The 14,856-nt window shown below is 36.5% G+C and overlaps 1 protein-coding gene and 1 pseudogene across 4 annotated transcripts in view; both read right to left on the bottom strand.

The window, feature by feature from the left end:
• KIF2A (kinesin family member 2A) overlaps positions 1-14,856 on the bottom strand; it is a 64,737-nt gene that overhangs the window by 33,751 nt on the left and 16,130 nt on the right. The gene's annotated exons all lie outside the window — the stretch shown is intronic.
• Positions 5,853-6,585, bottom strand: LOC150008415 (large ribosomal subunit protein bL9m pseudogene; annotated as a pseudogene).

Here is a 14,856-nt window from a genome sequence, read left to right as displayed (position 1 = left end):
TCGGCAATCTTTCAACGATAGACCAACAGAATTATTTAAACAACTGTATAGCAATCCATAAAAGGAATGTATAACCATTTATTTCTTTACTAAGAATAATTTAAATGGTTTCCAACTGTTTGCCATTAAAAGATGTTGCACTGAGTATCTGTACACAGATGTGAATGGAATTAATGGGTCCAAGAAGTTGAAACTGATATTCCAAAACTGCTCTCCATTTACCTCTCTATGAACAATGGGACTTATTCCTCCAAACCCTCATGGAAACTGAACATTATTAATTTAAATTTTTTTTTACCAATCAAGATAGGCCAGATCTTTCTTTAAGCTACTAATTTCTAAGCATGTATGTCAGGAACTAGCTGTATGTCAGAAACTAGCTCATTTGATCTACATTAGTTTATTAAATGTAATAAATATACCTATGAAGTAATTTCTCCATTTTTAAAATATGAACACTGGAGCTCTTAAGTAGGTGATTAGCACAGATTTGAACCCTGATCAGATGCAAAAGCTGCTATTATCAGTACGCTCCTCTCTGTCCTTATATTAAATTGATGTGGCTTACATTACAAGCACCCTTGTAAAAATTTATAAACTGTAGCATAGATTCTCAACCCTCATTGTACATCAGAAACTCCTAAGGAGCTTCTACAGAATTAAATGATGATGCCCAAGTCTTATCCCCAGATAATGAATCATTTCTTACCAATTCACTGCAACCACCTTGGTGCAAGCCACCAATGCCTTGATCCTAGATTTATTACAATTCTCTCCCAACTAAGTCAGTCTCCTTGCTTCCTGAATATTTTTAGTAAAAAGTAAGTTAGACATCACACTCCTTTGCTCAAAGCCTTCCAGTGACTCCCCATCTCACACAAGAGTAAAAACTAAAGTTCTTCCAATGGCCCTTTAATGACCTATAACACTCTTACCTCTGATCTCATTCATTCCTGACTTCTAATTCATTTTACTGCCTGATCCCTATCTTACGCAATACTTTCTTCCCCCACCAAAAAATAGCTGTAGATGGCTCAAGGACTTAAATGTGAAAGGCAAATGTAAAAGCAACTGAGTAGATAGTGGTGCCATTTAGTGAGGTAAGCAGACTTTAGTGGAGAGGCAGGCGTTGAGAGTGCAGTGAAATAATGAGCTGGAAAATACTGGGAGGATTCAAAAGAGGAACTTAAAAAATAAATTAGGTAACACTCATTGCAATTTGATTTGGACATAAATTAGATAAATAACCAGAAGTGCTACGTATCAGTTGGGTTCTCTGGAAAGCAGATATTGAGACATTTAGGAGGACAAGAGGTTTACTGTGAAAGTTAAGAGAAGGAAATAGGACTGGGCATAGAAAACTTTCAGATCATGATATGGATCTGAAACCTGTGAAGGAGGGGGGTTATGAGGCTGTCGAAGCATGTAGTACAGATAAGGGTTTCCACGCAATTACCAACAGGATTGAGCAGAGAAAGCCTCAGACCTTGATGCAGATTTAACAAAGTCTTGGTCAATCCAGCAGGGAGCTCCAGAACAAAGACTGCTGATTGGAGGAGTCCCATACTGGGCTATAATGGAAATACCTTAGTAGCCACACACTGTGCTCAGTCACAGGCTAAAGGTTTCCTAGGAAAAGCAAGGCCTCAACTCAAAAGCTAAGGAGCCTGAAGGTATTACAGATGGAGGCTGCCAGCTAAATGTACTCCCTGGAACTGAATAAGTTCTTTCTTAAAGGGGGTTCCAAGCAGTGTATCTACATGGTTGTCACAGGATATGAAAGAGAGAAGATTGAGTATAACTGACAGTAGAAATGGAGAGTGGATTACACAGAGATATGAGCTGCCCTGATGGCACCATCATTATGGTGCAGATAGGGGTTTTCATGCAATTACCAACAGAATGATCACAATGAGAATGGGGGAAAGCATGTGTATGTTCCAAAAGGCAAGACCAACACTGCCATTCCCAGAGTTAAGCACCTACCACAATATCCCAACTTTCGTAAGGAGGGAGGAGTAACATAGTGTACTTACTGATAACTAGGTGTGTGAGAAAAGGCAAACCAGAGGGACAAAATCTGTATAGAACTATAAGTCACAATTTCACAGGGACCTTAATCTCCAAAAGCAGCCTAGAGAAATCAGCAATGAAGAGGATAAGGAAAACCAGAGATAACACAGTATCAGCAATCTTTTCAATACTGGTACCTCCACAACTTCAGTGACCAATGCAAGAGCCTTAAGCGACAAGTAGCCGAGTCAAATGCAGCTGATCCACCAGTTAAGACTAAGCTCTGGAAGTTTAGCAGGGCAGCACTGAGAAAATGCTGGCTTATTGATAACGTGGTCTTCTTTATTCACTCATGAAAAGAAAATAAATATGAAATCCCTGCAATAAGAAATGATTAAAAAGTCTGGAGCTGAATGAAGGCTTAAGTGCTTGCTTTATGTCAGTGGATCAGATTAATAGAAATATCTGCAGTACTTAGGCAGCATGGAATTTTTATTTTTATTTTTGTCTTCAAACAGTGAACCTGATTCTGATTTTTTTTTCTTTTTTTCTTTTCAATTTGGTCCCCCTATCATCCTACAGCCAAACTTCTGCAGTCCTTGCCTGCTTAGCTTCATCCATCCCTTAGTATTTCCACTGTTTCTGCTCCCTGGTGATGCCTTGTTCTTGAGCACAGCTATATGCCCCCCCTCCTTTTTTAAATGTTTCTGAGGCAGAAAGATGCCAACGCGTGTACATGTACTACATTGTACTATTTTGACCAGAAGCCCTAATCCATCTTCAAGTCATACATCATATTAACAGAAAACGGGAGTCAGATCTAAAAACTAAGTTCACACTATTATATAAAATCAACACTAATAAATTATAACTGCTGTAGTTTCAAAACTATGACTTTTTTAAACTTTAAAATCTAGAGGCATATTTAAGTTTACAGCTTTCTTTCAACCTACTTGTAAAGATAAATTACAGTGTAGAAAATGTCATTTGTTAAGAGTGAAGAAAAAAAAAAGTACTTGCAAAGACTTTTAGAAGTACAGTATCCCCACTCCCACAACCATTTTCCCAGTAGAAGACCTCTGGGTGTTTAATATCCAAGTTTCATAAAACTTATCTCTCAATGCAAGATATTTTGGCCAATGTTCATATAGGATAAGATTTATATTTGTATATGTCAAAACTTAATTCACATTTTAAACAAAAGAGTGTGCAAGAAAAGTTCTCAGTAACAGTCCAAATATAATTGAAAGATGGTCAGAATATAAAAAAGCACACCAAGTATCAAAATGTAGGCACAGGACAATGTATGAGCTATTTTCTGGCACTGTGTGCTTGTCCTGAATGTATTTCCACAGCCTCTCATATTTATTTAGTCCTTGTTTTGCCTAGTGTTAAATGAGTCCCAGAATGTTTAAGAAAATGTTAAAAGAAAACACAAGGGAAGGGCAAAAAGCAATTATAATGGTAGAAAAGATTTTACTGCATATAAAACTGATTTGTTACCCTTCTTGTTAAACATGGCAGTATTTCACTTATATGTAGGTGATTTATAGTGTCAGTTACAGTTTTGAAATTGGTTATAGAGTATGGGTTGATTATTAACACTGTAATTTCCATTTAAAATAAGGGCAAATAGGCTCCAAGTCAGCATTTTCACACACATCTGATTTTCAGGAACAGATTTTGACCTTCGTGGGTAGTGACTGTATTGTTCAAAAACAGGATACTCACAGGTATCTGCTATTGAAAATAGATTTTTAAATAGTTAAATTATATGAGAACTACAGTAATTCTAAGGAAAAAAATCACAACGTGTCCATTTGATCATTATAACCTAAAAAAAAAAAAGATAATTCTATATGGTTCGTTGTACGTTAATTTTACCCCAAATTTAGATGTTAGGATAATTTATAAAAATATTACCTGCAAAAGCAAATTATATAAATAATTATTTTGAAATCATAACCTTTATTTCAAAGGCACTTTATGCTTAGTCCATTTCTAAAATATCTTAACACAATTTGTCTCCACTTTGTTATGGTGAAATCAAAGGGAGAATAGTTCAAATCTCAAGTTTTTAATATGTTAGTAAATAAGACAAATAATTTTAAAAAAATAAACCGACAAGTGACAGAACAGAAGAACAAATGTGAATTCAAGCTACCTCTGCCCCAGTGAACAAAGTAACAAATACATGAGTTCTGTATTTCGAACTTTCTAACCTTTAAAATTAAGATGGTTATTTAAGATTGCTATTTATGCTATTTAACTTGCCATAATCCCTCATATATTTACTGAGCTGTCAAAAACAACTTTTACGTGCTGACAATTGCCTTTTGGTCTTTGAAAACAGTATCCTATTATATGTTTCCTAGTTCACAGCTGAATTCACAGCAGCTGTGAGGCTAAGAAATGCCAGCAACCAATTAGGCTGGCATAAACTTTGTCTAGCATATAAAGTATAATTTGGTTGCAAATGCAGAAGAGCCAAAATAAAACAGCAAAGAATACAAAATATATATATATATATATATATATATCATTATAAGTATTTAAAAGTCTAAATGCTCAAAATGCTAGCAAATATATGTACTGTATTAAAAGGATACAGTGGTAGAACACTAGGAAAATATGAAAAAGCAACAATCAATTCTTTTCACACCCACGATGTTTTAAAAAAAGGTTGCTGCTGTTTTGGCATACCTAGAATTACAAAATCTATGCTCTTTTAATTTCTAATTACCCAATTGTTGAGGTATGCATGAGCGTATATATGTGACAAGTCCTCCCCAAAGTTAATATTTTATCAGTTCCTCTTCAGCTGTTTCTATGAAAGTTTCTTTTCATAGTTCTAAAATAGTAAAGTTTTAATAAAAACTTCAAAACAAAATCATGTATGCATAACACAACTAAAACAATTAGTAAAACTAGAACTTGAATCCTAAGATCGTTTATAATGGTGATGTTCAAACCCTTTAAAGTTGTTAAAATCTGTTTTTCTTTTTAATTAAAAAAATGACAAAAAATGAGTTTTTATAAATATCATTACCCAAAAATACTATTTGCCAGTTTGATTCCAGGTCAAGGCACATGCCTGGGTTGCAGGCCAGGTCCCTGGGTTGGAGGCATGCGAGAGGCAGCCTATTGATATTTCTCTCACACATTGGTGCTTCTCCCTCTCCCTCCCTTCCCCTCTCTCTAAAAATAAGTATGCATATAAAATCTAAAATAAAAATTAAAAAGTGGTCCTAAATTTAAATAAATAAATAAAATAAAAATACTATTTAAAATTAGTAAGTCATTCCAAACCCTACTTAGTCACTGGTCATTCATGTGTACATAGGCATGTAATGAAAACTAATACAAAAATCCAGTTTATATGCTAACAAATTAAAATATATAGTTCTCAAATATATCTGTTCTTTTTTATTTTTTTAAGAACATAACCTCTTTATTTCTTCTTAAGACATACATGTTCAGTTTGGATGATGAGGATGAGCCAAGTACTAAAGACAATAGCCAGCTCTTCCATTTGTTCCAATGAATTCCAATGGAGGAAGAGGAAGCAGGATCTAGGCTGTTTTGGTCTAGTAATATTCAGCTTATCAACCTATAGATTAGTACTTCTTGAAAAGAACTGCCCCAACAAGGCCGGATGTGATAACAGTCGAAGATGAAGATGCTAAGATGAAGAATTCAACATGAACATGCAGTTTATTCCAATGTCCCCATGTGCCCTCTGAAATTCAATATTTGGTCAGAGCTGGCCCATCTTTGCTCCACTGTGCCTCATATTCCGCTTTGCCGCTTTTGAAGAATAGTAGGTAGGTTCAGATCATCTAGGAGCTGGTGGAATCCATTCCCTTGGCAGCTTGCTGGGCTAACCAGTGCTTGTATCTTTTGGCCTTGGGCCTCTCAAAGTTCACCACAGACATAGGGACCCTGACAGTGTCAAGCCCATTTACCATCACCTTGCACTAATACTTGCCCCACTGTGTGATGGGCTCTTCTGGTAACTTTAATACATGTGGGGCTACCACAACACAAGATTTTTGAGAAAGTGGCAGGCAACTATTTCAGGGTTTAGTTCCCACTTGACATTGTTCTTCATCCCTACCTCCAGGCAACAGCTCCTCAGAAATTTCACTGTCATTTCACCTGCCTTGGTCTGGATCTTTTCTAATTTTCCTTCTTGTCTTAGCAATTTCTCCTCTTCAAACAACTTCTTGTTTTCAGGAGATGCATATACAGCCAGTCCTTGAGGAAGCATTCGATTATTGCCCAAAGATTTCTTCACTGAAACCAAGTCACCCCGGACTACAAGCTCCTCTACCAACTGCATGAGGATAAGCTCCAGGTTGTCTTTGGGCTGGTGTTTCGCGTCCTCCACCAGCTTGTAGACCCAGTATCACCGTGCCCCACAACCAAGGGGACGGGGGACGGGGGGGGGGGGGTGCGGGGGGGGGCGGGCTTCAAGTTGCTGTGGGAGCAGCAGCGTGACTCCTCCTTGCAGCACCGGCTCTGAGGCCACCTGCAGCAGAGGCTAGCCCGGCCCACGATGGGGGCCGCCATGTTCCCAGGCGCGAGGGGTCAAGTATATCTGTTCTTGATAAAACCTCTAGTAACCTCATTTTTCAATCATAATACCACTGCATAATTTGAAAGACCTTTAAAAATAGTAGTACTATCTAGTTTTCTCCTTTTGTATCTTCACAAGGAGAGACTAAAGAAAAGCAAGCATCAATATCCATTCTTAGAAGAATAAAGATACAAATATTACTCTGAATTATAAAATAACACATTCAGAACAAGTGCTTTGCAGAATAATGTTATTTCTAGAGAGTGATTAAAATACATATACTACTCCAAGTAGCTGGTAAACAGGTATCTAAAAGAAGCATCTTCTTTCATGTTAGTTCCTACCAGAAGAGAATCATCTTCAATTATCTTTTCTTAATTTTAGTTTTTTTCAATTACAGCTGACATTCAATATTATATTAATCTAAAGTGTACAGCACAGTGGTTAGTCATTCATGTAAATTACAAAGTGATCCCCCTGGATAGGTAGCACCCATCTGACACCATATATTGTTTGATAAATTATCTTAAAACACACCTCAAAACTTTTGGGACTTCTTGTGTTTGATAAAAATCTCTCTTAAACAGGTTTCTCGTTTTTTTTAAAATTTTGAATAAAATACTGATTATAGTAATATAAGTCAGTGGTACAGTTAGTTATAAGAACCAAGTGCCAGTGTAAAATACAAATTCAAAAATTTGAGTGCATCTTTCCAAGTAGTCATAGCAAAACATGTTAATTAGCTTTTGTTGTCTAAGGAAGCTTGTTTAAAACTGTCTTTTAAAACAGATACAATTCTTTTCTTCAACTTATTAGAAGGATGTTCCCTCAGGAACATAAAAATCATCTGATGGAAAAAAGTTAGGAAAATGGAAATTTCCAAAATGCTGCTTAGGAAAATGGAAATTTCCAAAATGCTGCTTTAAAATAGGAAGACTAATTGACAATCAAAAAATACTAGTAAAAAAGCATTATTTAGAAAATGAAAAGCATTGTTAACTACACATTATTTCTTGTCTTGTCAACTACTTCAAAGCAGTTTATAATTTATTATTTATATTTACTCAAACAGTAAATGTCAATCTGTTCTTAGATGTCACCGACCAGGAAATGAGGACAGAAAAGAATTTGATGCTTTGTAAGAGATCATTACAGGAGACCCAGCAGAAGTCATATTCCCAAACTGATATCCAGGTTTTGTTAGGTAATCTAAGTAGCAATCAAAAGAATCCTTAATGAGGACTATGAAGGCGTCACACCTTCTTCAATAACTTTGGGGGAACAAGAAGCCATTAGAGAAGAACATAAATAATGCCTCAGCTGACACTGGTAACAGTGCTGTTGCTGTTTAGTAAATCCCTGGGGAATGTGACTTTGCTGAACATAGAGACCTTTTGTTTTGGTTTATCGCATTTAAGATGTTACTGTTTATAACTAAATTTAAAAAGTTCTAACATTTCCCTTCTTAGACTTTAAACACAAAGTTGGAATCACGTCACAAGGGACAAATGAGTATGAGACAGCTAAGAATTCTCATGAAGAAAATACAAATTAAAAATGGGATAAACTTCATTCATATAGTAAACTACTAATTTTCAAATTATTACCTCCTCTGTCCATCGTTTGAAATGGATTGAAAAAATTAATACTGCTCAGTTTCTCTGGGGTGACAGGGAAACTGGATCTTTTTATGGTTTTGGTAAGGACTGCATCACACTGCACACTAACAATTTGGTAGAATTATCATTCAGAAGGATATACTGTGCAGCTCTTTAGAAAATTTCCATCCTAAATTTGCACAACTATGACATTTAAGAAAAATGTCATAAAGGTGCCATGATTCCATTAAAAACTATTAAATCACAAGTTTCCTGATATGATTCTGTATATTTGGAGTTGGGGAAAGAGAGGATTAAAAACTATTCAAAACCACTAGTGAAAAAGAACATAAAAACTGAACTTCTAAAATCATATGATTAGGATTCCAGCTGAAATGGTGAAAATGTAGGAAAAGCATTTAAAAACTTCATAAAGCTTTTTTAACTAAAGTTTATTAACTAAATCTCAACACATTTTAATTAAAAGGCCATGATTCATATATACATTCCCCTTAGTGACAAGAGTATCTGAAGCGTATCTTTATTCATTGGTTGAAAAATAAAGTACGTATTTCCTATCTAGAAGACCTGAGTTTTACAAGTGGTGTTAAACTAACATGTTGCTGATTGTCCAAAGTTTTTTAGTATATGTGCTGCCAAAGCAAACACTAGTCCAAAATTTTGAGAACTGCCTTTCACAGATGTTCTGCTTGGATATATTATGCAATACTAGCTATCTGATTGCTCCCTGGCTTAAATTCTTATTTATTCGAAAGGGAATTCCAAACCAATAAATCTGCTCTATTCTGTGACCAACCATTTCATAGCTGCATGCAGATATCATCTTTTATGCTTAAATCTATCATAACGAGACAGGGATCTTTAAATAAATGTTCCTCAACAGTTTTTAACAGAAGTATCACAGGCATTGTAGAATTGTATATATATATTATCTATTAACAAATTTAAACATAACTCAGAAAGCTGCAGACTGTGGTAATGAGGATACCAAGCCAACTGATAACATGAGAATCTTTAAAAACAAATAAACAACAACAACAAAACCTCTCACTGATAAAGAGGCTAAGCAATCCAAATATTCTGAGATGATTCTTACCATATAATACTTCAGAAGAGAAACTTGTACTTGTCTTCAGAAGCAGCAGCATATGACAACATTAATAAGAAAAAATCCCATGTGTTGAAAAGTTAGCCTGTCTACCTTTTTTGTCTTTCAGGATAATGGGACAGAAGAGTTTCCCTGGAAACCTTACAGACTGTTTATAACATAAACATAAGTGAAAATCATAAGTGATTTTCAAAAACACAAATTCTAAAAAAGTATTTTGTCACCAGAAAAGGAAGAATATGAGAAATGACTAAGCCAAACAATGATACCTACTCCTAAATATTAAAAGTAAAACTGCTACAGACATAGATGAAAGCTTCATTGAAAATGCTGACTCTCTTGGACATACTAGTACAATGTTAAACCAGTCATCACTGAAAATAAATCAGTTTAATTTCAGAAGTCACATTCTTAACCACCACACAGAAATGGGTCTCTTTGTGCAGTATTGTGATGCTGTGGTCTTGAAAAGCTATCCATATTCAGAATTCTGACTCGTAACTCCTTTGCTATGAACTGAATTGTGCCCCTACTCCCCCCACCAATTCATATGTTGAAGTCCTAAACCCCAACATGATGGTGTTCCAGAGGTAATTAGGTTAGGCTTGGATGAGATTATGAGGGTGGGGTCCTCACGATGGGACTTGTGGCTTTATAAGGGGAAGAGGGAGATTTCTCTCTCCACCATGAGGAAACAATGAGAAAATAGCCTTCTACAGAAGAAAGAAAGCTCTTACCAGGAATCCTATCAACCAGCACCCTGATCTCTGTTGGACTTCGCGGCCTCCAGAACTGTGAGAAATAAATGTCTGTTGTTTAAACCACCTAGTCTGTGGTGTTTTGTTACCAAGCCCAGGCAGAATAATACATGAATGGTAAAGGCCATGATCAGACAACCGAAGTACAAAGATACGAGTAGGGTACATACTCTGCCCTGTGCCTAAATCTCAAACCCTGATAGCAATGTTACTACTTCCCCCAGGAATTTGTCATCACAAACTCTATTCACTCTACTTATGGAAGCCTATATGGTAGTGACTTTGAGCCAGAGAAATTTCTACTTTCAATGCCTGGCCAAATTGGATTAAGAGAATAGATAATCACATCTTTAGGCCCCTTTACCACTAGGGTCAAGTGTGGAATAGCAAATTCAGTGTTGCTAGAGCCACAGAAACATATTATGGAGGGATACGCTAAAGTCAGATTATGAGTTTGGTCTTATACATTTAAGTATGAGATACCTCCTAGACATGTACTGGAGAAATCAGTAGCTCCATATATATATATGATATAATAAAGGTAGTCCAGGTTAAAGATAAAAGTTTAAGAACTGTCAGCATATAAAACATGCCTTCTCAACAGGGGGCAAAAACTGGTTCCTTGGAATGTGAGAGCTTAGAGTACAATGGTTTGTGGCCACCCAAAGGATCATAGCACATAAACAAATGCACAGGATATGTGATATCAAAATTTCATGGGTCCATTGATAAATGGATAAAGAAAATACACACATACACAATGGAATATTACTCAGCAATAAAAAAGAATGAAATCTTGCCATTTGTGGCAACATGGATATGTTAGAGGGTATGCTAAGTGAAATAAATCAGACAGAAAAGAAAAAGACTATGATTTCACTTACAAGCAGAATATGAAAAAATAAAACAAATGAATAAACAAAACAGAAACAGATCCATAGATATAGAGAACAATATGAAAAGGAAGGGGATTGGGGGAACAGAAAAAAATAAATATAAAACAAAATTTCATGGGAGGGTATGATTAGGAAAAAATGTCTAAAATGACTCTTTAAAGGGGATCAATAATGAAAAAGGATTTGAAAAACTAGATGTAGATAGTATTTAAGGCAATGAAAGTGAATGTGATCAGCAAGAGAAGGAAGGTAGAAGTCCTTATTTTCAATGTACAGAGATCAGGGAAATAATGAGTTACCAGCAGAGATCAAGAAGTTGCCAGAGAAAAAGAAGAAAAATCAGAAAAGTAAGGGTCCTAGAAGTCAAATAAAGAAGTTATTTGGAGAGAAAGAGAGTGAATCAACTCTCTCAAATACTGTTAACAAATCAAGTAAATTAAGAGCAATGCCTAAAAAGGAAAGTGGAATCAAGGTTTTTTGTTTTTTCTTTTCCACATGAAAAAATTAATAACAGTCCAGTATATTGATGGAGATGATTCAATGAAGAAAATATTGATGATGCAGCACAAAGAAAGAACAAATGAAGTGGTAACTTTGGGCAGGTAGAAGGGTATAAAATCTAGTGTATCCATGGAGAAAATCAGCCTAAAATAGGAACAGAGTTTATCCATGCAAAAGCAGACAGGCAGGGTTACAGGTGCAGATATTGGTACTTGGGTAGATGTGGCAGACTTGTAGAAGTTCTTTTCTGATTGGTTTTTATTTCTCAGTGGTAAAATGACAAGCAAGATCATCTGCTGAGAGTGAGGGTAAGCAAATAAAGAATTTTATGACAACAGTCAGCTAGGAAAGAGTGAATGGGCTAGAGACATGACTGCTCATTTAAGGAAAGTAGCCATGAATTTAAATAATGATCAATTATTGCTTCTCAACCTTTTGGCTAAAATCAAGTATAAACTGATCAGTCAGCATAATTACAATTCTCTATTCGCCCCAATCAATTTTTAAAAATCAAGAAAGGGCAAGAAGATTTATTATATATAAAGGGAAGAATTTTGATCAAGACAGGAACAAGGCAGTAGAGAGAGTATACATACAAACAGGGTTTATAAGGAAACAAGTGAAGACATGAGGGGGCAAGTAAGGAAAAATAAAAAGTCGTAGGATTAGGCCCTGGCTGAGTAGGTCAGTTGGTTGAAGCGTTATTCCAATACACTGAGGATGTGGGTTCAATCCCAGGTAAGGACACATACAAGAATCAACTAGTGAATGCCTAAATAATTGAAACAACAAAAATCAATGTCTCTCTTGCTTTCTCTTTCCCCCATTTCTAGATCTCTCTAAAATCAATAAATAATTCTGTTTAAAAAAAGTAGTAGGATTATAAATCTTGGTGGGGTGAAAAGATTAGTGGAGTCAGCCAAAATATATAAAGAACTTATATGACTCAACACCAGTAAGACAGAGAGCCCAATTAAAAAATGGGCAAAGGACCTGAACAAACACTTCTCCAAATAGGACATACAGAGGGTCCAAAGGCATATGAAAGAATGCTCAACATCATTAGCCATCAGAGAGATGTAAATAAAAACAACAATGAAATACCACCTCACACCAGTCAGAATGGCCATCATCAACAAATCAACAAACAAACCTGTGTTGGTGAGGATGCGGAGAGTGCACTGCTGGTGGCGTAGCCACTATGAAAACAGTATGGAATTTCCTCAAAAAACTAAAAATGGAACTGCCTTATGAACCAGCAATTCCATTGCTAGGATTATATCCGAAGAATCCTGAAACATCAATTCAAAAGAACATATGCACCCCTATGTTCATAGCAGCACTATTTACAATAGCCAAGTGCAGGAAACAGCCTAAATGCCCATCTGTAGATGAGTAGATCAAAAAACTGTGGTACATTTACACAATGGAGTACTATGTAACAGAAAGAAAGAAGGAAATTCTACCATTTGCAACAACATGGATGAAACTAGAGAATTATGCTTAGCGAAATAAGCCAAGCAATGAAAGAAAAATACCATACACTATCACCTATTACAGGAGACTAATGAACAACACAAACAAAATTGAACCAGAGGCATGTAAACAAGGAGAAGACTAACAGTGACAAGGGGGGAGTGGGGAGGGAGAAAAGGTGGGTAAGAGAGGGAAGGGTCTAGTCAAAGAACATGTATAAATGACCCATGGACACGGACAACTGGGTGGGGACTGACTGGGAGAAGGGGTGGGCAGGGTGTGGGGAAGCAATAGGGGAAAAAGTGGAACAACTTTAATAGAAAAACAAACAAAAATTTTTAGTGATGGAAAATAGAATGAAAGCAACATAAATTAATAAATGAGCCAGAAAACCCCCCTCCCCTCTCCAAAAAAAGTCCTCACATGTAGGAAAGTGAACATAAGAAAATGTAAAGTATGGAAATGCAATTTTAGTGATTAGAAGGACAAGGATTTTCCTTCACACTGTGTATTTTTCTCCCTACCTGATCCCTCCAGAATTTGGCATTCTGAAGAAGTAATAATTGAAGATTCTTTGCATAAAACTAAAAAGGCCAGTTGTTAATAGAGGTTTTGTTGACCAAGACTTTGACTGGAATGTCATGCCTAAAGGAGGCATGCTTGGGCTCTGGCTGTTACCAAAAAGCTCTGAGGAACTGGGATTGACTTTCGAAGGTAATAAAAGCCCACGAGATAAAAGGCCTGGTACCTTGGTTGGTTGTGTGGTTCATGGCAATCTTTCCAGGGAAGGAATGAAGGTTGCTTTCCTGAAAAATGGTAGAAGGGACCTTAAAGCACAATGGAAAACCCAAAGGACTTGGAAAAAGACAGGTGTTTACAGGCAAGTCTGAATGGCAGTTATGTGGCTCAGCTCCTGTGCCCTGAAGAGCAGACTGAAAGTCACCCTAAAGGTTCCTTGTGTAAGTTCCAGCAAAGCACACGTAAAGATCATATGTGATCACTTGCTGCTCTTATTGTGTTTATGCAAACAAACAGGATAAATTAAAAATGGACTCAATGCAGTCCCTTTAACGACGAGAGGAATCTTAAGGAGAAAAACCGCAATTCAAGGAAAATCACAATGCTCAGTGGTAGACTATAAAGTAGTGCAGTGAACTGTCTTTAAAGTTTATTTTTATTTAAAGTTTGTTTTCACTTGAAAGTTAAACTAGATCTGTGACATCATCAAAGATGCTTAATTTACCAGCAAGAAGAATGTCAAATGCCTTGCAACTGGATGTCTTTCCAATAAGTCAGTCTTGCAGATTTAGAGACTGGTTCGTGGGTTATGTTGTGTAAATTAACATGTGTGTTGTTTTCATAAGGCATAAGCCTATGATCTCATTACCTGAGTGATTGTCTGTATGTATAGGCCTCACTTAATCCTGTCTGCATCGCTGCCTCCTGAGACTCAACAGTTTGGCTGAACTAAGTGGCTGAGCTGGTGAAATATGGGGTGTTCTGTGGGCTTCACTTTAAAACTGGTTTCTCTTTTCTATCCTAATGGCATGGACAGAAAGGGTTCAGAGGTCTGAAAGATGGGAAACCTAAAATAGTCCCCTTGGCCCAAACTAAGTGTAGTGGGCAAAAGGGTTTTGGACAGGTGTGACGTGCCTTGAACACCTTCCTCCAAAGAAGCCTTTTTATTTTCCTAATGTGGGACATTGAAAAATTAGTCCCTGCCTTTTGTCTTCTAGTGGTTATGGACTGAATGATTCCTTTTAACCCCGTTGCCAAATCTGTTGCCCCCAGAATACAATAAGGATGTCAGCCTGTTAAAACAAGAATGTCATTGTCCAGGAACAGCCAACTGACCTGGAGTCTGCAAGATCCTTCCCCATGTGGGAAGGCCACCCTCTCCTCCACA

This window comes from Furipterus horrens, unplaced genomic scaffold (assembly GCF_987537825.1).
Source record: "Furipterus horrens unplaced genomic scaffold, mFurHor1.1.pri manual_scaffold_5, whole genome shotgun sequence".
Taxonomy (NCBI): Eukaryota; Metazoa; Chordata; class Mammalia; order Chiroptera; family Furipteridae; genus Furipterus; species Furipterus horrens.
This window is presented reverse-complemented; position numbering and strand designations above follow the sequence as displayed.